The following is a 21,198-nucleotide window of genomic DNA, read 5'->3' on the forward strand; positions in this document are numbered from 1 at the left end:
TGAACTTATAGGCATAATAACCCTTTGCCCACGAGGGTGCAAACAACCCAGGCGTCGTTGCTTACACAATTTACTGCTTTCAATCGAGCCAACTCTGTTCCTATAAAAGATGCACTTTATGCAGAGTTAGCGCATTGTCCCACTTAACCTCTTGGAACTCTGATGCTTCAAATCTGGCTCTTTAGAAACAGCTCCCCCCCCCAGCCCCCCAAAAGCCTTTTAGGCAGAGACCCCTCAAGAATATAAGAACACAAGAAGGGCCTGCTGGATCAGGCCAATGGAGCAACTAGTCCAGCACGTCCTGTCCTCACAGTGGCCAGATGCCCATTATGGGAAACCCCCAAGCAGGATTTGACCGCAAGAGCCACTCTCCCTTCCTGTGGTTTCCAGCAACTAGAAGCATTAGTGCCTCTGACCATAGAGGGCAGAGCATAGCCATCACAGTGGCTAATAGCCATCAATAGCCCTCTCTTGCTCCATGGATTTGTCTAATCCTGTCTTAAAGTTATCACTGCCTCCTGTGGGGGTGAGTTCTGCAGTTTAACTATGTGCGGCATGAAGAAGGACTTGGTTTGGTTCTGAATATCAGATCCCAAATGCCCCATAGCTGAGTTCTGGGTATTTTCTCCTGGCTCCAAAGCCTCCACACCCACCTTGCAGCTTAAGGCTTGCTACCAGTTCTCCTGCGCCTGCCAAAAAAGAACTGCATGGCAGGCAGTAATGCAACAGGTGAAGCTTGCCCCCATGATTGGCTCTCGCTCCTCTTGAAAGGTTTTGTTTTTTAAAAAAATCAGGCTGCATTCGCCTTCTATGCTGTATTATTGTGAGAATGTTCATTATTGCGGGAGCTTCAGATACCAACGTTTATTTGCGGGAGGAGGGTGTTATGTGATAAGGGCACATTCCATGCTCAAGATTGAAATACTGTACTGAGTACAGTTCTGGTTGCCTCTGCAGAGCTGGGAAAGGTTCAGAAAAGGGCGTCCAAAACCATTCAGGGGAGGGGCTACTAGTGAAGCTGAATGTTGGAAGATTCAGGACAGGGGGAAAAGGAAGGACTTTGTCATGTGGTGTGCTCTGTTAACCTGTGGAACTCACTCCCACAGGAGGAAGCGATGGCTGCCAACTTGAATGGCTTTACAAGAGGATTAGGCAAATCCATTGAGGGGGGGGGTTGTCTGTCAGTGGCTATTAACGGTAAAGGGACCCCTGACCATTAGGTCCAGTCGTGGCCGACTCTGGGGTTGCGGTGCTCATCTTGCTTTATTGGCCGAGGGAGCCGACGTACAGCTTCCGGGTCATGTGGCCAGCAGGACTAAGCTGCTTCTGGCGAACCAGAGCAGCACACGGAAACGCCATTTACCTTCCCGCCAGAGCGGTATCTATTTATCTACTTGCACTTTGAGGTGCTTTTGAACTGCTAGGTTGGCAGGAGCAGGGACTGAGCAACAGGAGCTCACCCCGTTGCGGGGATTCGAACCGCCGACCTTCTGATCGGCAAGCCCTAGGCTCTGTGGTTTAACCCACAGCGCCACCCGCATCCCAATGGAACCTCCATATTCAGAGGCAGTAGAGCTGCAGAGCAACCACACACACACACCCCTATCAGATCCAGCAGGACTTTCTTACATTCTTATTAAAGAGTTGTCTGTTCTGTCCTGTCCTGCTTCACCTGACTGCAGCTGTTAAGGGCGCAGGATCCTGTCCCTGTGAACAAGGCCTGCTGCTCAGTGGAAGAGTCCAGGTTCGGCTTCCAATGGTATCTTTCAACAGAACGGGCTACAACCTTGAAGAGCTGGTGCCAGTCAGTGTAGACAATACAATAGACCAAAGGCCTGACTCGCTGTACGGCATCTTCCTGTCTTGCTAAGTGGCAACCCGCTTCCATGTTTGGAATCCCTGCCCTCCAATCGCAGACGTGTGGGGAGCTGCCTTGCACAGACTAACACCCTTGGCCCATCCAGCCCCATATTGCTTGCACTGGCTGGCAGCAGTGGCTCTCCAGGGTCTCAGGCAGGAACCTTATACTAGATGCTGCTGGGGATTTAGCCTGGGACCTTCTGCGTGCCAAGCAGGTGCTCCACCACTGAGCAACAGCATCCCTTCCCCAGATGTGGCTTCTTGCTACTGATGGAACATGGAATTGTGGAGCTGGAAGGGGACCAGAGGGTCATCTAGCCCACCCCCCTCCTGCAACGCAGGAATTGCAGCTACAGAATCCCAGGTGTGTCCTTGTGTCACTGGAGCCGATGATCTGGACACAGGGGCTGAATCCTGCCTCCTCTCCTAGCCGCCTCACCTCTGCCCCAGAAGAAGCCCCCTTCCATCTTGGCATGGGCGGTCGGCAGCTGCTTTTGGCTCACCCCTGGATGACGCCTGGCGCTATCTAAGCCGAAATGTCGGCCAAGCCTCTCGCCCTCGGCTCAGCTGCAGGCGCTCTGTGTTCCCTGCTATCACTGAGCAAACCCCAAAGCTGCCAAGACTGGCCTGGCATCCTTTTTTTCTGGAACCCCCAACCCACGTAGAATCATAGAACTGTAGAGTTGGAAGGGACCACCAGAGTCATCTAGTCCAACCCAATGGAAGGCAGGAACCATTTGGCCAGTGTGGGGCTTCAACCCACAACCCTGAGATTATTATTATTTTTAAAATAAAAAATTATTAGATTTTCCACAATAATAACAAAATCCACAAAGCAGAATGACACACAAAAACAAAGAAAAATACAGCAATGAATAAAAGAAGAAAAAAGGAACAATAAACAGACAAACTATAACAACAAACTTAATTCTTTACAAATCCAACCTTTTAAACACCTTGGTTGACTTCCCCTAGTCCCTCCCTTCTGAGTTTCCTTGTAGTTGAAAGTAACAGCTTTCCAATATCATTATTAAACTAAAACAATCTCCAAATATAGTCCATCTTATTCAAATTTCTTAATATTCTAAATCCCGTTTATTTAATTATAACTTAGTTTAATCCTAGGCCTATTTTTTTCTTAGAAGTAATTTCTAATTTTTTATATTACAATATTTATTGAAATAGTCCTTAAATTTCCTCCAGTCCTCTTGAAACTCCTCTTCTTTCTGGCCGCGGATTCTTCCAGTCAGGTCAGCTAGCTCCGAAAAGTCCATCATCTTCACCTGCCAATCTTCCACTGTTGGTAGTTCTTGTGTTTTCCAATTTTTAGCAAGCACTACCCTGAGATTAAGAGTCTCGTGCTCTACCGGCTGAGCTCTTAAGAGGGCAAAGGGACATCAGCCGGGGCAGGGGGAGAAGGAGAAGGGCCTTCCTCTGGTTCAGTCTCCCCCATGTTTGGGCCTACAATTGCCCTCGGCCCCAGGCAGCACAGCCGATGGGAGTTGTAGTCCAAAATATCTGGAGGGCACCAGCTTGGAGTAGGCTGATCTCTGTGCTGCTGCTTTTCGTTGCAGACAGCGCGGAGCGATCCAGCTGCCCTTATGGTCTCCCGGCGGCTCCTTTCCTCCAGAGGGAAGTTCACATTCCTGAGCAGAGCAGAGGAGCGAGACGCTTTCCCTCTCTGCTGAGTCATGGGATGCAGAGCATGGGATGCACACAGAGAGCTACAGAGGGGCCAGGCCGCTGGTCTGCCTTGCCCAGTACTTTGGAACAAAAGGGCATAAGAAGAGCCTGCTGGATCAGGCCAAAGGGGGCCCACCTAGTCTCCCACGGGCCAGTGCGGCCGTAATGCTCACACTACTCTCAAGCCGCCTCTGCAGAGCCATTGTAGCTAGCAGCCCTGGCTAGCCTGACCGCCGATGAATCTGTCCAGTCCTCTGTCTGTCCCAGCCTCCTGGGACACAGAAGGGCTTCATTTTGCCTGTCCTGGATCTTCCAAACATGGTCTCCCAGCACGGCTGATGGGGAGGCTTGCATTTCGGAAGGTAGCGAGAGAGAATCTGGAGGTCCTCAGGACAGGACGTTCTGCCCAGCTCTGTGTTTGCACAGCACGGTTGCAGGATCCGCACAGAGCACTCCCACGGGACACACAGCCTTCAGATTTCAGGTGTCAGGACTAGGGAATCTATGATTAGGTCGGTTTCAGTTTCTCATCTTCCCAATCCTAAATCCGGTCCTCTGTGTGTTTCGGTAGCAAATGATGGTTTATTAACTTTTTTAAATCCTCATGAAGATTTATCAGCATTTTGGTGCCAATTTCTCCTAGAATACACATTCTTGTGTGCTGTTTTGAGCAACAGATGCATGCCCCCTGCCATAATGCACTTTTGTACGTTATTTTCAGGATTCTATACATTTCCCCAACATACGCATGTTCACACACACTCTTTGGTTGGCGAACACCATCGCAAAATTCAGAGAAGCATGGCTTTCAAAGGATAGTTGTGGTTTTGCTCCAGAAAACGCAAAGTGTTTAGTTTCTTATTAAGATGCAAGCAAAATCAAACACCCCACCACCACCACCACTCCCTAATCGTAGCCACCAGCCACTTCTAGCAGCCATCTTGTAATCATGAAGCAGTGAGTTCCACAGACTGGTGGTATACAGTGAGAAAGCAACGAATGTGTGTTTGTGAGGAGAGGCCGGGAAGCCCTTCCCTGGCCTTCTCTATATGCAAAACCACTTCTGTCTGGTGAGTGAAACAACTCTTCCCTCCACAACAAGGAAAAGGGATTCTTGAGCTGTGATCTCTGCATTGCCGGGGGTTGGACTAGATGACCTTCGCGAGCCTATTCCAAGGTAAATAGCCTCTGCTTTTCCGAAAGCGGGTCACAGGCGCATGTGATGTGGTTAAAAAAAAATCCTCTTTCATACACACACCGAGAGAAACAGGCCATAGCCAGCCAGACTGTCTGATCACACATCCCCATTGTTATGAGGCTTCCTCCCACTCAGAGGTGGTGGGAAAGCCGCTTTCATTTACTTGGCGACAAGATGCCGCCATGCCGATTTATGGGGCCCCCAGGGACAATTTCTGACGGCTGCAGATGCGGCGATCCGTGCCTGGGCCACCTTGCCTGGTGTGCGTACGTGCAACGAGTCCAACGCTCCGTGGGGTCGCTTCACATCACACACGCCACCGAGGAAGGGGGGCTGGTTGCAGGGGAGGTGGGGCGGAGCCATGAATCAAGGGGGACTCGGAAGTCCTGGCTCCCAGCCCCATATCCCTGTCTAACTCCCTTCCCACTCTCTCCCACTTTGACAACCCAGGAGTCCTGGCTCCCAGTTTTTCCCCAGGCTCCTCCTGACTGAACTCGAATTGCCCAGAGCCGGAGCCTCTTACCCTGTCCGCCTCCCGTTCTGTTATACCGTGTACTAGTTTTCTAGAGAAGCCAAGAAACCACCCCTCTCATAGACTTCCTGCCGTTAAGGCTTCACACGGAGGAAATAGCGCTAAGGTTTCAATTACGTCTTGATTGGGCCCATTTCACAGATGGCAAACTGAGGCCGAATGTTCGCGGGCAACATTGCAGGTGGAGAACTGGTGCGGAGTGTTCGCTGGCAAAGTCTGCCCAGCCAGTGCAGGTCTGGCCATATCTGTCAGAGGAGCTTTTGAACTCAGAGCCTTCCTCTGCTCCCATATTCAAGGCTGGGCCAAACCACTAGCTCTCACAAAATAAAATAAAAAAAATCCTTCCAGTAGCACCTTAAGGTACCCCTTCCCGTACGGGCCAGTCTTGACAGACTCTAGGGTTGTGCGCTCATCTCACTCTATAGGCCGGGAGCCAGCGCTGTCCGCAGACACTTCCGGGTCACGTGGCCAGCGTGACGAAGCTGCTCTGGCGAGCCAGCGCAGCACACGGAAACGCCGTTTACCTTCCCGCTAGTAAGCGGTCCCTATTTATCTACTTGCACCCGGGGGTGCTTTCGAACTGCTAGGTTGGCAGGCGCTGGGACCGAGCAACGGGAGCGCACCCCGCCGCGGGGATTCGAACCGCCGACCATGAGATCAGCAAGTCCTAGGCACTGAGGTTTTACCCACAGCGCCACCCGCGTCCCATTAGTAGCACCTTAGAGACCAGCTAAGTTTGTTCTAGGTATGAGCTTTCGTGTGCATGCACACTTCTTCAGATACATCCATTTGCCAGCAGACAAGGGGAAGAAATCAGGAATTCTGGATCCGCCCTGTCACTGCTCTGAAGCCAGAACGAACTTCCTGCCTCAGGGGACCCAGGTGTCCTGACTGCTAGCAGGAAACCCCTCTCTCCCCAGAGAACCCAGGAGTCCTACCTCACATCCATCCTGCCCAAGTTTGGTTTGCCGCTCCCCCAGCTCCCCCCTCCAGACTTTTAAACAGCTGCAGAACAGGCAGAAATCAGAGAGGTACAGCTTCCTCCCTCTCTTCCTCTCTAGGGGAAAAAGCTGCATTGGTTGAATTCCTGCCTGCAGAGCAGCTGTCCCCTGATCTCCCCCACCCCGCATTAGGTTTCTTTTCCTTGCAAAAGGCGCCCAGGAGAACCCAGGTGTCCTGGCCCCTCCCTCCCCTCTCTGAATGGGACCCAGGAGTCCTGGCCACCCCCACGCCCCACTTGCTCCTCCGCTGCCCTCCCCACCCTGTGTGTGGTGCTGCTGGGCCCCCAGCCAGAGCTCCCAGTGGCTCCCGGCTCCTCATACGTGCCGGCCTGCACACGCCGAGGAAGCCTTGATCCGCCGACCCAGGCGGGCGGCTCCATCGATCCTGGCCGCGTCTCCAAACAGGGGCTGAGGCCGGGCGGCGCCAGCGACGGTGACAGATCAACCAGGCCAGGCGGGAAGGGAGACCTCTGACCTTTGGCCATCGGCCTTCCCAGAGGAGCCTCCAGAGGATGGGAGCGGGGACCAGTGGTCACAGCAGGTGTGGGGAGCGGGGAGCCTCTTCCTGCCAAAGTCTTTGGCCTCCCTCTCTTGCCAACTCCCGCCTTCTTCCTCCCGACTTATGGCTTTTTATTACTATTATCGGTTTATTAATTGCCTCCTGTCTCAAGGCAATTAGATAAAAAACAAAGCAAAACCCAGGTCTAAAGCCCTAACAAGCAGACGCTTGTGATGAAGGAAAACCCATGTTTATCCAGCTTGATTTTCAGTTTTGCTTTTCTCAGTTTAGGAGGAGGTTGTAAAAGGATGTTTGCTGCGGTCCTGTGATGGGGGTAAGGGGTGGGGGGTCGCTGTTAGCCCTCACACCCCATGAGAGATGGAATTACAGTGGTACATCGGGTTAAGTACTTAATTCGTTCCGGAGGTCCGTACTTAACCTGAAACCGTTCTTAACCCGAAGCACCACTTTAGCTAATGGAGCCTGCTACTGCTGCCGTGCCGCCAGAGCACGATTTCTGTTCTTTTCCTAAAGCAAAGTTCTTAACCTGAAGCACTATTTTTGGCTTAGTGGAGTGTGTAACCTGAAGCGTATGTAACCTGAAGCGTATGTAACCTGAGGTACCACTGTACTACAAATGAAATGCTTGGCCCATCCGAAATTGCAGGCATCTCTCCCTTTGGCGTGGGGGGGGCGGGGGGTGTACACTGTCCACGGAGGGTTTTCTGATCTGTGATTCCTACATTGCAGGGGGTTGGGCTGGATGATCTCTTTGGATCCCTTGCAACTCTATGATTCCACCATTATTGCTTCTCCTGGACATGCTCCCTGAATGAATGGGGTTGGGTAACACTGAATGAGAGGCACACGACTCCTCTCTTCAGCTCTTCCACCTGCTACACCTGCTACAGTCACAATGCCAACCTTACAAGGTTGTTGTGGGAACAAAATAAACTGTAAGCACAGTATACGCTAAAGCACTATACCAGGGGTGAGCAAACTTTTTCAGCAGGGGGCCGGTCCACCGTCCCTCAGACCTTGTGGGGGGCCGGACTATATTTTTGGGGGGGGGATGAATAAATTCCTATGCCCCACAAATAACCCAGAGATGCATTTTAAATAAAAGCACACATTCTACTCATGTAAAAACACCAGTCAGGCCCCACAAATAACCCTGAGATGCATTTTGAATAAAAGCACATATTCTGGGCCGGATTTAGAAGGCGATTGGGCCGGATCCGGCCCCCGGGCCTTAGTTTGCCTACCCATGCACCATCTTGTTCTTAATGATTATGAGAAGAACTGTTGAACACAACACATTGCATATGCGTTCTCAGGGAGCTGAGGATTGCAAAATGTTCACGCAGGAGCTGACAACCTCCGGGGGGGTGGCGTAGCTTAGTTTAACTTCGATATTCTGTGTGTGTGTGTAGAAGATTCAGGCCACTGAAAAGGAAGTCCTTCTTCGTGCAGCGCAGAGCTAAACTATGGAACTCCCTCCCACAGGAGTCTGTGATGGCAACCGACTTAGATGGCTTCAGAAGAGGACTGGCGCATTTAATTCCCACAACAGCCCTGTGAGGTAGGCCCAGAGAGAGGCAGTGACTGGCCTAGGGCCATCCAGTGAGCTTCCTGACTGATACTCTAACCACTGCACCACACTGTGGCTCTCACAGTGCTGGGGTCGCAGCCCAGGGTGTAAAATAAACTGAAAATTAAATTGCACAGCAGGAATTCCAGCCTGTACGTCCTGCTCCGCATTCAGGACCCAGAAATGCGGCTTACGCCAGCAAGCCCTGAGACATTGTCAGCCACGTGACTTCTGAGAAACCCTCCTGGAAATCTAGGAAAATGGGAAGGTGGGTTATCATGTGTCAGGGATAACACACAAATAGATCCCGGCAGGGGCGTTGCAAGGAGATGGATCTGGGAAATTGCACACAGAATTCTGGAGCAGCCAGGCCTGGTGGGAAGTCCCTGCCTCCACCTAAAGCAGGCCTTGCTGGTGCTCAGAGGACCTCTCTGGGCTAGGGTTTCTAAGCATGCACAGAGTTCCTTTCTCTTACCAGTAGAATAACAGAATTCTAAAGGACTCCAAGGGGCACCCAGTCCCAACTTTCTGCAATGCAGGTATCACAGCTGACTAACCACTGCCCAACTACAAACATCTAGGAATTTTTTGGTCTCTAATCCTATTTGTGTTTTTTTTTAAAATATTTTATTGCAATTTTTTAACAAAAGAAAATCACCAAACATATGAAACACCATCACCACTAAATAACAAACAAAGAAGACATAGATAGACAAAAATATAGAACATAAAATATAACAAAGAAAAAAGAAAAAATCACAACCTTTCCTACATTTTTTCCATAACTATCTGGACTTCCTCACGTCTCCCTTTCCTGCGTTCTCCGTAAAAAAATTATAAACCGCAATTTATTACGTTATTTCAGTTCTCATGTTCTAGTTCTCATACATTATGCCTCTAATTTTAAATGTTTCCATCAAATATTTAACTGCTTAATTTAGGCATAACATTACTTCAAATCTCATCTTTACCATTCCACTTATTCTCATATATTTCTCATCTAGGCTGCTGATGCCATATTGTTTCCTTTCATGCACTTTCTTAACATTCATACAATTTATAAAGTTTTTGTAAATAGTCTTTAAACTTCTTCCAGTCCTCTTCCACCGCCTCTTTTCCCAGGTCTCGAATTCTGCCAGTCATCTCGGCCAGCTCCATGTAGTCTATCAGTTGCGTTTGCCATTCTTCCAGTGTGGGCAAATCTTGTGTCTTCCAATATTTTGCAATAAGTATTCTTGCTGCTGTTGTTGCATACATAAAAAAATTTCTGTCCTTCTTTAACACCTTCTGTCTCTAATCCTATTTGAGTTATAGTGCTGACTTTTGAAATGCGGTGATGGCCATATTGGCTGCATTCTGTTGAAATTACTCCTTAGAGCTGAGCCGCCCTGGGAGGGCCTTGCGCTAAAAGATGGCCTACGTAAAATAAATAAAATCTTACAGGCAGTGGCGGTATGAAAAGAGGGCCTTCTCAGCAGTTGCCCCCAGTTGTGGAATAATACAACTATGCTGGCTTGGAGCTTGTAGGAGTTGTAGTCTAAAACATATGGAGGGCACCTGGTTGGGGAAGACAGAATTAAATGGCTCAAAGCTATGATTTAGCTGTGATCTCTGCATTGCAGGGGGTTGGACTAGATGACCCTTGGAGGTCCCTTCAAGCTCTGAAATCCAGGCATTCAGTCCAGCGGCCATTTCCCTCCTCACTGACCAGAATGTTTCAGACCTGGCTTCAGTTCTGTCTTTGAAATTCCCTTCCTTAAATCCTCCCCTTATCTTAAGAAAACACAACTTGGGCTGGCTTAGATCAGTGGAGCACCCTGCAGTCTTTTGACTTTCACAGAACTCTTTGTCAACATTGCCCCTGGATGAAGAGTTCTGTGAAGCTCGAAGGCTGGCATACACCAGCCTAACTCGGCTCGATGAAATAAACAGGGATAATTTTGCCCGTGATAAACCTAGGTTCAAATTAACCTCTTTTAAACAACAACCACTTTATGGGCTCTGAGCATCTCCCTCTCCGGACTTGGGAGATATAACAAGTGATAAATTAGGCTGTATATATACCCAGAGATGGAGTGGGAGGGAGTGAAGAGTTAAAAGAGGGTTGGGCTTACCACCCCGAGGGGGCGTGCCCTTCTTTGGCCACGCCTTCCTGGATGCCGCAAAGTCTGACAGCTTAGCCCTGGTAGTTCCTTATCTCTTCCTGCTTCTTGTGCAATGCAAACAGCTTCTCTGACCCCAGTGCCCTCACCGGGGCAGCACTAGGGGGCGCGCCGCGTTTGCCAGCCTATTCTGGGATCCTGCCTGGCACGCTGCTCGCTCTCGGAAATAAGCCAGGTCTTGCATCAGCTCCGGCAACTGCGTAGCAAATCTGACAGCGCTGTTTCCAGCGTTGAACAAGAGCCTTCTCCCCTCCTGCGGTTTCCAGAAACTAACATCTGGAGGCATCGCTGCCTGAGCCGTGCTGGCTATTCACCATTGAAGGCCCTCTTCTCCAGTAGTTTGTCCTATCTTGAAAGCTTGGTGGCCACCACTGTCCTCCATATCAGGAACCACAAGACAGAGAAACCAGAAGGAGAACACTTCAGTCTCCCAGGACGTTCTATACAAGATCTCAAAGTAGCTGTCTTATTACAGAAGAATTTAAGAAATAGACTGGAAAGAGAAGTTGTTGAATTGCAACTTGTTACCACACTTAAAACCATGGGGAGACCTGGTCTGAATAGAGACATTGGATTCTTATCTCATCTCATTATTCATGATAAAGCTATTTTTGGCCATCTCACCCCTTGCTTTTTCCTGTAAGACCAATTACAGTCGTTAACAGTCGTCAACAGGTTTACCACACCTATCAGCCAATCGCCCATTCCTACCCCCCTTCTGAGTAATACCCCTCCCCACCCTCTCACTATATATAAGGGTCTGGTGACTTCTGTTCTGAAGAAGTGTGCATGCACACGAAAACTCATACCAGTAACTAACTTTGTTGGTCTCTAAGGTGCTACCCCTAAGAGGTAGCAAGAATACACCCTAAGAGGTGGCAAGAATACACAGAGGAATTATACCAGAAAGATATGGATGTCTCGTACACCCCAGGTAGCGTGGTTGCTGACCTTGAGCCAGACATCCTGGAAAGTGAAGTCAAATGGGCCTTAGAAAGCACTGCAAATAACAAGGCCAGTGGAAGTGATGGTATTCCAGCTGAACTATTTAAAATTTTAAAAGATGATGCTGTTAAGGTGCTACACTCAATATGCCAGCAAATTTGGAAAACTCAGCAGTGGCCAGAAGATTGGAGAAGATCAGTCTACATCCCAATCCCAAAGAAGGGCAGTGCCAAAGAATGCTCCAACTACCGCACAATTGCACTCATTTCACACGCTAGCAAGGTTATGCTTAAAATTCTACAAGGAAGGCTCAAGCAGTATGTGGATCGAGAACTCCCAGAAGTGCAAGCTGGATTTAGAAGAGGCAGAGGAACCAGAGACCAAATTGCAAACATGCGCTGGATTATGGAGAAAGCTAGAGAGTTCCAGAAAGACATCTACTTCTGCTTCATTGACTATGCAAAAGCCTTTGACTGTGTCGACCACAGCAAACTATGGCAAGTTCTTAAAGAAATGGGAGTGCCTGATCACCTCATCTGTCTCCTGAGAAATCTCTATGTGGGACAAGAAGCTACAGTTAGAACTGGATATGGAACAACGGATTGGTGCAAAATTGGAAAAGGACTACGACAAGGCTGTATTTTGTCTCCCTGCTTATTTAATTTATATGCAGAATACATCATGCGAAAGGCTGGGCTGGATGAATCCCAAACTGGAATTAAGATTGCCGGAAGAAATATCAACAACCTCAGATATGCAGATGACACAACCTTGATGGCAGAAAGTGAGGATGAATTAAAGAACCTTTTAATGAGGGTGAAAGAGGAGAGCGCAAAATATGGTCTGAAGCTCAACATCAAAAAAACGAAGATCATGGCCACTGGTCCCATCACCTCCTGGCAAATAGAAGGGGAAGAAATGGAGGCAGTGAGAGATTTTACTTTCTTGGGCTCCATGATCACTGCAGATGGTGACAGCAGCCACGAAATTAAAAGACGCCTGCTTCTTGGGAGAAGGGCAATGACAGGCCTAGACAGCATCTTGAGAAGTAGAGACGTCACCTTGCCAACAAAGGTCCGTATAGTTAAAGCCATGGTTTTCCCAGTAGTGATGTATGGAAGTGAGAGCTGGACCATAAAGAAGGCTGATCGCCGAAGAATTGATGCTTTTGAATTATGGTGCTGGAGAAGACTCTTGAGAGTCCCATGGACTGCAAGAAGATCAAACGCATCCATTCTTAAGGAAATCAGCCCTGAGTGCTCACTGGAAGGACAGATCGTGAAGCTGAGGCTCCAGTACTTTGGCCACCTCATGAGAAGAGAAGACTCCCTGGAGAAGACACTGATGCTGGGAAAGATGGAGGGCACAAGGAGAAGGGGGCGACAGAGGACGAGATGGTTGGATAGTGTTTTCGAGGTTACCAGCAGGAGTTTGACCGAACTGCGGGAGGTAGTGGAGGACAGAGGTGCCTGGCGTGCTCTGGTCCATGGGGTCACGAAGAGTCGGACACGACTAAACAACTAAACAACAACAACAAGGTGCTACCGGAAGGAATTTTTTTATTTTGTTTTGACTGCGGCAGACCAACACGGCTACCTACCTCTAACTGTAGTTTAGCGTATGTGCTGTGTGAAGAAGAACTTTCTTTTATGTGTCCTGAACCTCCCAACGTTTGGCTTCATTGGACGCCCACGAGATCCAGTGTTTTCCATGCTGTGCATCATTTCATAGACTCCTATCATGCAGCCTTGTATTTTCCTCTCAGTTAAAAAGCCCCAAGCGCTGCAACCTTCTTCCTAGGCGAGTTCATGTTTCCCACCACTTTCTAGGTCAGGCGCAAACAGAGGAACCTTTTAACCACCATACGTGAATATGTGAATACAATGGTACCTCATGTTAAGTACTTAATTCGTTCCAGAGGTCCATTCTTAACCTGAAACTGTTCTTAACCTGAAGCACCACTTTAGCTAATGGGGCCTCCCGCTGCTGCCGCGCCGGAGCACAATTTCTGTTCTCATCCTGAAGTAAAGTTCTTAACCTGAAGCACTATTTCTAGGTTAGCGGAGTCTGTAACCTGAAGCGTATGTAACCTGAAGCGTATGTAACCCGAGGTACCACTGTATACGTAAACGCATGAATATGCGTGAGAGTATTCTTCTTGAAAATTGCTCCTGAATTTGTTTGTTTGTTTGTTTGTTTTTATAATCAAGAAAGCATATAAATTGTATGAAACATATACTGTACATAAAATCATAAATATGCTCTAAATCAGATTTCCCCAATCTGGTGGCCTCTGGTTTTCTACTGGGGCATCTGGTCAGCCACTGTGAGACCAGGACACAGGACCAGATGGGCCACTGGTCTGATCCAGCAGCCTCTTCTTATGTTCTTGGGGTTGGGAAAAGGTGTTATGGGAACAGGGAGTTTGACAAAACGTCTCACACCCAAGAGCTCCCCAGGGACCTGCCACATTTTCAGAGGGGCCCATGAAACTGAGCCTCAGTGACGCGTGTTACCTTTCTGTAATAACATGGCAGGAGGGTGAGGGTGTGTGTGCTCACCCCTCTGTCACAAGTATGTGTCTGATCCCACAAGCGTGCCCAGCACTCACGTGAATTCATACACACAAGTGTATGGTTTGGGAACTTGGGCCAGAGTTACCACGCATGTTACCCTTATGGACACACGTTGACCCTTAACCTTACACCCACAAGATGTTCTCACAGAGAAGGAATAAAGAAAGCTTGGTTTATTATGTGAAACGAAAGTGACAGAATATATAAATGCTACTTCGGGCAGCAAAATTAGTTTGAGCAGGCAGCGAATCCTACCACACACACACACACACCTTGATCTAAAGAGTGGAAGAATCCCCAACCATTCTCAAAACCCTACAGAAAGCGAATGTGAGAATTTTGCCACAGAGCCCACATTAAGAGCCAGCCAAGAAATGACATATACCTGTCCTTAGAGAGAAGTGTATATTGGTTCCTTGAGAAAGTTAATAATGGAGGGTCTCTTGTCGTATTAAGCCAACCTGATTTTAATCGTGCCATGATCTACAGTAATAAACCACAGGAAAAGTTCAAATTGACACACAGCCATCCACACCTCCTGCCTCCCCCTTCCTCTTTGCCCTGCACAATCTGGCCTCCTTCCATTATAGTTTCTTAGAAAGCATTAAAGTGTGCTGATGTGCCTTGAATGAAGACGGTTGTCTTAGCTGGGTGCTGCTCTGCCCCCTTCAGGGCAGATGGGGAATTAACATAAATGCACATTGCAAAGTCCTTACTACAGCAAATCCAAACCTAGTGATCTCAATATGTTTTGGACTACAAATCACATCAGTCCCAGCCAGCATAGGCATGTTGTCTTGGGACTGACAGCAGGTGTAGTCTGGAGGCCACCGGGCTGGGGAACGCCTCCCCAACTTACCTGCCTATTCTGCAACACAACACTGGTGAAAATAGGAACACTGTCACAACACCCCAAACCTAATCACCATCCAACTCTCGCCCTTTCCGCTTACAAGATTCTGCTCTGTCCAAAATCGGCTGCATTTACTCTGAATTCACAAAGCCATAGAATTGTAGAGTTGGAACAGGGCCGGCCCACCCATTAGGCAAGGCGAGAGATGACTGCCTCAGGCGGCAGGATCCATAAGGGCCACAGATGCCGCCTCCAAGGAATGTATCGCGCGCTGCTGTGTGCTGCTTGGAGGCTGGATCTGCACCCTCTTTGGCAACCTCCCCGCAATGTTGTCTGTTGGAGAATAGGAGGCAGTGCTGGTCTCCCACCCCTGGGAAGGGAATGGTGGGGGCTGGCTTCTGAGGTAAGGTTACCAGACGTCCCCGTTTCCCGGGGACAGTCCCCGGATTTACAAATCAGTCCCCTGACAAAATCCTATCAAAGTTGAAAAGTGTCCCCGGATTGATTGAAAAAAATCTGGTAACCTTATTCTGGGGTCCCCTGGACTCCACACCCACCCGGCCTAATTCAGAGTGGGCCCCTTCCCCTCCCCCAGCGGCAGCTTTTGATTCCCAGTTCAGCCATTGGATAAGATTGATTTGATTCCCTGTTTTGTTCCCAGTGCTGAACTTCACTCACCCCTTCTTCCCTGGAGGGGAAAACAAGAAAACAAGCTTGCTGCATCTTCCATGGGACAGCTCTTTATATATATTTGAAGATGCTAACATATCTCCTCCCAGTCTCCAGGCTAAACATACCCAGTTCCCTCAACCATTCTTCATACAGCTTGATTTCGAGACCCTCGGTCATCTTGGTCGCCCTCCTCTGCCCACACTCCAGCTTGTCAATATCCGTCTTAAATTGTGGTGCCCAGAACTGGACACAGCACTCCAGGTGTGGTCTGACCAAGGCAGAATAGTGATACTATGACATGGATGGGATGCGGGTGGCACTGTGGGTTAAACCACAGAGCCTAGGACTTGCCAATCAGAAGGCTAGCAGTTCGAATCCCCGCGACGGGGTGAGCTCCCGTTGCTCGGTCCCTGCTCCTGCCAACCTAGCAGTTCGAAAGCACCTCAAAGTGCAAGTAGATAAATAGGTCCCGCTCCGGCGGGAAGGTAAACAGCGTTTCCGTGCACTGCTCTGGTTCACCAGAAGCGGCTTAGTCATGCTGGCCACATGACCCAGAAAACTGCGGACAAACGCCGGCTCCCTCATCCAGTAAAGTGAGATGAGTGCCGCAACCCCAGAGTCGGCCACGACTGGCCCTAACGGTCAGGGGTCCCTTTACCTTTATGACATGGACACTAGACTTCTGTGGATGCAGCCGAGAATAGTATTTGCCTTTTTTGCTGCTGCATCACACTGCGGACTCACGTTCAGCTTCTGGTCTACTAAGACCCCTAGATCCTTTTCACTTGGACTTTCACTAGATCCTTTTCACTTGGACTTTCACTAGATCCTTTTCACTTTGGAGCATAGAAAGCTGCTTTATACCGACTCAGACCAGGGGCCCATAATCTGGCTCAGTGTGGTCTATACATGAAAGTATCACTCAGCCCACAGCATCCATGAATTGCAGGGGTTTGGACCAGATGGTCCTTTTGGATCCCCACCAAGCCTACGACTGGTTCCATAGAAACCCTTTCCAGAGCTATAAAACATTGTCCTTTCAAAAACGTCGCACAACCAGTGTTTGCTATTCTTGTTCAAATCCCTCTCTCACACTGTCTTGCTAGGAATGCATCTTGTATCTTTAAAGATAAGAGCCTGGCTGGATCAGGCCAATGGCCCGCCTAAGCCTGAATCCTGTTCTCAGTTTCCAGCCAGGTGCCCATTATGGGAAAGCCGCAAACAGGATCCGAGCAACTCTCCCTGTTGTTTCCAGCAAGGGGTATCAGAAGCCTCGCTGCCTTCAACTCTGGAGGTCAGAGCAGAGCGCTTGTGGCTAGCAGCCATCAACAGCCTTATTTTCCTCTAGGAATATGTCCAGTCCACCTCTGAAGCCAGCCAACTTGGTGGTCATCACTGCCTCCTGCAGGAGCGAGTTCCACAGGTTAACACTGTGATCTGCGTGAAGAGGGACTTTCTTTTATCCTCCCAACACTCATCAGCATCATTAGCTGTGTGACGCGGTTCCGACATGCCAATATTTGATTTAGTCGCTTGCTTCTTAACGCGGCCTTCATTCGTGTCATTAAACATTAATAAAGGACCCACGGCCTAGGACCCACGTACCTACGGGACCGCCTCTCCTGTTATGCCCCGCGGAGGACCTTAAGGTCCACAAATGACAACACTTTAGAGGTTCCAGGTCACAAGGTGGTTAGATTGGTCTCAACTAGGGCCAGGGCCTTTTCAGTACTGGCCCCGACTTGGTGAAACGCTCTGTCCCAAGAGACTAGGACTTGGCATCTTTCCGCAGGGCCTGCAAGACGGAGCTGTTCCGCCTGGCCTTTGGGTTGGACTCGGTCTGACCCTTATGTTTCCCTCCCCTTATGGTCTTGATCTATCGGCTACTTTTAAAATGAGGCTGCATTTTAAATTGCATTTTAACCTGTATTTTAATTTGGGTTTTCCCCCCCTTCCCCTATTATGTTTTTACTGTGATTTTATTGGTGTTAGCTGCCCTGGCCTGGGAGGGTGGGGTATAAATAAAATTTATTATTATTATTATCATTATTATTATTTTGTTGTTGTTGAGTTGTTTAGTCGTGTCCGCCTCTTCATGACCCCCTGGACCAGAGCACGCCAGGCCCTCCTGTCTTCCACTGCCTCCCGCAGTTTGGTCACACTCATGCTGGTAGCTTCGAGAACACTGTCCAACCATCTCGTCCTCCGTTGTCCCCTTCTCCTTGGGCCCTCCATCTTTCCCAACATCAGGCTCTTTTCCAGGGAGTCTTCTCTTCTCATGAGGTGGCCAAAGTCTTGGAGCCTCAGCTTCAGGATCTGTCCTTCCAGTGAGCACTCAGGGCTGATTTCCTTCAGAATGGAGAGGTTTGATCTTCTTGCAGTCCATGGGACTCTCAAGAGTCTCCTCCAGCACCAGAATTCAAAAGCATCCATTCTTTGGCGATCAGCCTTCTTTATGGTCCAGCTCTCACTTCCATACATCACTACTGGGAAAATTATTATTATTATTAAAGGCAAATCTGCAAAAGGCAAAAATGGGGAGGGGGGTCAGGGAGGTGGGGCTGCGTGGGCACACCCCGGCACATGTACACAAGCACACCCTCCCTGCCTCCACCCCACCCCTGGCTAGAGGGAGGTCAGTCTCTCCTCTCAGGCTGGGTTGAGTGACCTGGACGTTTGGCCCACGAGGGACGGAGGGAGGAGGAGCAACTCAGCAAGGGAGCGAAAGAGGGGCAGGCGCTGAGTTCGACAGGAGACCCAAAACATCTCCACCAAGCCAGGCCTCCCCAAGAACCAGTGAGTCTTTGGGGTGACGGATGGATGGAGGGGAAGGGCTTTGGGCATGGAAGGGAGTGAGCGGCGGAGGGGTTCTCTGGTCTGTTTGTTTCAGGGGAAGGGCTTAGGGTTAAAGGTTGGGATCTCAATCAAGTGCCACGTCAGGGGATCGCTTGGGCATGCCTCACACCCAATCTCTCTCGCCTTCCCCAACCTGGTGCCCCCACATGTCTATCTGTTTGTACCCCACCTTTTCCTCCAAGGAACTCAAGGTTCTCCTCCTTACCATTTGATTCTCACAACGGTCCCATGAAGTAGGCTAGGCTGAGCGAGACGGTGGCTGGCCCCCAAGGTCTCTCAGTGTGTTTCATCGTCGAGTGGGGGGATTTGAACCCTGATCTTTCCCAGGTCCTAGTTCAGAAGTCTAACCCAGGGGTCAGCAAACTTTTTCAGCAGGGGGCTGGTCCACTGTCCCTCAGACCTTGTGGGGGGCTGGACTATATTTTTTTGGGGGGAATAAATGAATTCCTATGCCCCACAAATAACCCAGAGATGCATTTTAAATAAAAGGACACCTTCTACTCATGTAAAAACACACTGATTCCCAGACCGTCCGTAGGCCAGATTTAGAAGGCGATTGGGCCGCATCCGGCCCCCGGGCCTTAGTTTGCCTACCCATGGTCTAACCACTGCACCACACTGTCTCTTGCTATTTTAGGCTACAGCTCCCACCAGCTGATCTAATTCCTCTCTGGCCAGAATTCACCTACAACTTCTGGAATGGCCTTTGCCACTTTTGTGTTGGGGTGTGGGGGTCCTGGTGCGAGGGAAAAATAAAAACCACTTTGAGCCTGCAAATGAAGGGTTTTTATTTTTTATTCATGAGATAACTTTTACCTCCACCTTTGTGAAATCAGGATGCAGGAGGTGGGCAGGCCCCGCAAGGAGAAAGCCTCAAAGCCCAGGAAACACCGGAGGCAGAGTCTGGAAGGTCATGGTGTAAAAGCGGGGGACCCCTCTCCCCCCAAATAAGGGGTAATTTCTGGGGGACTGAGATCCAGAACTCCTGAACTTCCTGCCTGATTGGGAGCAGGTCCCTCCCAGCTGGTTAAAGGTGCCTTAAATATCAGGATTCCTGGGTCCCCCCAAAAGGAAATCGGATTTATGGGGGTTCAATTGGCAAGGCCAAGATCCAGGACTCTTGAGTTTTGCTGGGAGGAGGAGTGAATATATATATCTGAGGCTACAGAGCTGAATTCCTGACTCACCACACACAGGAGCTAATATTTAACTTGCTCTTTGTGTGTGTGTGTGAGAGAGAGAGAGAGAGAGAGAAAGAGGGCGTTCATTGGAGAATGCTAGCCCCAGAGAAGCCGGGGGCTGCCCCAAAGAGAGAGGCAGGCTGGTGTAGTGGCTACAGCACTGGACTGGGACCAAAGAGACCAGGGTTCAAATCCTCCCACTCAGCCATGAAACACTCTGTAATTTGGGGTTTTTAGATGGGTGTGGGTGGCAGAGAGCTCTGCACACCATCCTGAGCTCTTTGGAGGATAAAGTGGGACACAAATAAAAAAATAAGGAAAATAAACTTTCTTCTCTTCTCATTACTCCTGCTCTTCCATTTCCCTTCCTCCAAGGCAGGTCATTCTGGGTTTAGGAAGGGACGACCGGTGGGGATAGGGGCAGCCAGAAGAAGGCATAGTGGAGAATATGGCTGTAGTTCAGAGGCAGAGAGCACCCGTTTGGCATGCAGAAGGTTTCAGGTTCAACCCCTGACGGCATCTCCAGGTAAGACTGGGAGAGAGAACCTGTCTGATAGGTATCGCTGCTGCCACTCAGTGTAGACAGTATTGAGCTCGGTGGACCAAAGGCAGCACCCACTGTTCAGTGAGGGCTAGCATCTTGGGTTTATTTCAAGGAAAGAACCACTGCTCAGCAACACAGCCTTGCATGTGTAAGGTCCCATGTTCAATTTCCAATGGTATCTCCAGGTAGGACTTGGGGGGGGGGACGACCCCCTGCCTGAAACCCTGCCAGTCTGTGTAGGTGATATTGAGCTGGATGGAGCATCCCTCACCAATAGATGTATATGTGTGTGAGTGTGTGATTGTTGCTGGCATCCGCCTGTCTCCGCAGACAACGGAGAAGCGCTCCTTTGGGGGTGAAGTCAAACTGTTGAAAGGTTATACAGTGGTACCTCAGGTTACAGACGCTTCAGGTTACATTTGCTTCAGGTTACAGGCTCCGCTAACCCGGAAATAGTGCTTCAGGTTAAGAACTTTGCTCCAGGATGAGAACAGAAATTGTGCTCCGGCGGCGCGGCGGCAGCAGGAGGCCCCATTTAGCTAAAGTGGTGCTTCAGGTTAAGAACAGTTTCAGGTTAAGAACAGACCTCCGGAACGAATTAAGTACTTAACCCGAGGTGCCACTGTAGTGCCTGCTGTGGAGAGACATGTCTTGTTGCAGCCGGGGCAGGTGAAGGCATCCGGCTGCAGGTGCCCCATGCTGTCTCTTCTCCCTTTGCTCCTCCCAGCGGTCATTCCTCCTCCGGTCACTGCTGTGGCTGCATAACCCGGCTGCCTGTCTCCAGGCCCTGCGGTCGCCTGCAAGGGTTTCCCACACCGCAGGGGCTGATGCACGCAGCCTTCCTGTTCTAATGAAATAAGCAAATTTGACCCTGGCCCCGAGAAGGGAGGAAGTGGTACGTGCACGACAGGTGCCTCCGCCGGGCCAGCTGGGTGGGCTGCCTGCCTGTGCAGGGCCTGATAAGAGTCCCCGAGGCAGCGTCCCCGATAATAAGGCCCCATCGGTTAGTCACGTCTGCAAAACCACCCATTTCCCCCCACGTTTC

General features: G+C 49.7%; 1 protein-coding gene across 4 annotated transcripts in view; it reads left to right on the forward strand.

Annotated features, from left to right (window-relative positions):
• TFR2 (transferrin receptor 2) overlaps nt 1-21,198 on the forward strand; it is a 50,887-nt gene that overhangs the window by 4,050 nt on the left and 25,639 nt on the right. The window contains exon 1 of one of the 4 annotated variants that reach the window (XM_077916788.1): nt 8,280-8,355. The exons of 2 other annotated variants lie outside the window; for them this stretch is intronic. The gene's annotated coding sequence lies outside the window, so the exon portion shown is untranslated. Of the gene's footprint in view, nt 1-8,279; nt 8,356-18,224; nt 18,369-21,198 lie in introns of those variants that run through there. One more of the 4 variants, XM_077916787.1, reaches the window with a different exon arrangement.

This window comes from Podarcis muralis, chromosome 13 (assembly GCF_964188315.1).
Source record: "Podarcis muralis chromosome 13, rPodMur119.hap1.1, whole genome shotgun sequence".
NCBI lineage: Eukaryota > Metazoa > Chordata > Lepidosauria > Squamata > Lacertidae > Podarcis > Podarcis muralis.